A 1,991-nucleotide genomic window follows, 5' to 3' on the forward strand; every position below is an offset into this window, starting at 1 on the left:
GTGGGTTTGAACCGCCAGCCTTCTGGTTAGCAGTCAAGTGCCTTAGCCACTATGCTACCAGAGCTCCCAATACACACAGTTTTAAATCAAGGTTTAAAAATTATGGATAATAGTGGAAAGAAAGGGAATTCAAAAACATTTACTTGTGCTTGTGAGGAACCCACACATAGACCAAAAGGCAGTCATTCAAACAAAAGAGGATACTGTATGGTTTAAAATCAGAAAAGGTGTGTGTCAGGGCTGTATCCTTTTTTTATCATATTTATTCAATCTGTATGCTGAGCGAATAATCCAAGAAGCTGGACTCTATGAAGAAGAAAGAGGCATCAGGATTGGAGGAAGACTCATTAACAATCTGTAATATGCAGATGACACAACTTGCCGAAAATGAAGACCTGAAGCATTCACTGATGAAGATCAGACTACAGTTTTCAGTAAGGATTACATCTCGACATAAAGAGAGCAAAAAACAAAACTCACAACTGGACCAATAAGCAACATTATGATGAGTAGAGAAAAGATTGAAGTTTGTCAAGGATTTAATTTTACTTGGATCCACAGTTCAACACCTATGGAAGCAAACCAAAACAATCACTGCCACTAAGTCTATTCCAACTCTTTGCAACCTTGTGGGGCAAGAGTAGAACTGCCACCATAGGGTTTCCAAGGTTGTAAATCTTTACGGAAGCAGACTGTCTCATCTTTCTCCCCCTGGAGTGGTTGGTGGATTCAGACCTGATGCCTTAGCCACTGCAGCACCAGAGCTCTTGGAAGCAGTGATCACAAAATCAAATGTATTGCATTAAGCAAATCTGGTGCACAAGACCTCTTTGAAGTGTTAAAAAGCAAAGACGTCACTTTGAGGACTAAGGTGAACCTGAAACAAACCAAAATATTTTCAATTGCCTCATATGCATGCAAAAGCTGGGCAATGAATAAGGAAGACCGATGATGAACTGATGCCTTTGATTATGGTGTTGGTGAAGAATATTGAATATACCATGGAACAAATTTGTCTTGGAATAAGCACAGCTGGAAATGCCCCTTGCAAACGAGACTAGCCAGACCTCCTGTCTTGTACTGTGGTCATATCATGGGGAGGGACCAGTCCCTTGAGGAATATCATGTTAGCTAGAACCAAAATACCAACCAACCAACCTCACTGCCATCCAGTCGGATCCAACTCATAGCTACTCCTCCTTGGGTTTCCCAGGCGGTATCACTACAGAAGTAGATTGCCCAACCTTCTTTCCTCAGAGTGGCTGATGGATTTGAACCATCAGCCTTCTGGTTAGTAGTCAAGTGCCTTAGGCACTATGCTACCAGAGCTCACATGCTAGGTAGAGGGCCAGCAAAAAAAGGGAAGATTCTCAACGAGCTGAATTGATACAGTGGTTACAACCACTGACTCAAGCATGACCACAATTGTGAGGATGGCGCAGGGCAGGGTAGTGTTTCCTTCTGTTGTTCATAGGATTGCTATGAATCGGAGCTGACTCGACAGCACCTAACAAGAAGATAGTGTTGGAGTCTACTCCACCGCAACTGGTTTCTATAGATCGGGTGGTGGTTACAGAATGTGTCTCTGAAGTGACTTTAAGTCTTACCCTACGGTACCTGTCAGGTACCCATATTATTCAATAATTCCTGTTTGTAAAGATTCATTGTAAATCCAATCTTTTTCTTTTTGGCTATTGCTGAGGAGAATTTGTCTCTGTGAATCGGAATGTACTCAATGGCAGTGGGTTTGGTTTTCTTTTGGAGGAGAATTTGTTAAGTAGACCCCTCCTTCTACAGGGAGTTACATTCGCCCCAAGGCGGGGCTTCATTGGCTGTAGTCAACCACGTGACCATACACTGGCAGTCAGCGCCCCACCCTTGAAACGCCTCAGCCGTCAGTCAAGGGTCGGGCTCCGCCTCCTCGCTTGCTGCTCCGCCGGTCTCTATAAAAGGAGCCGGCGGGCGTTGACGAGCCTTTACGTCCGTGCGTA

The sequence above is a fragment of the Orycteropus afer genome, unplaced genomic scaffold, assembly GCF_000298275.1.
Source record: "Orycteropus afer afer isolate SDZICR_OR568_19922 unplaced genomic scaffold, OryAfe1.0 scaffold00020, whole genome shotgun sequence".
NCBI classification, from domain to species: Eukaryota; Metazoa; Chordata; class Mammalia; order Tubulidentata; family Orycteropodidae; genus Orycteropus; species Orycteropus afer.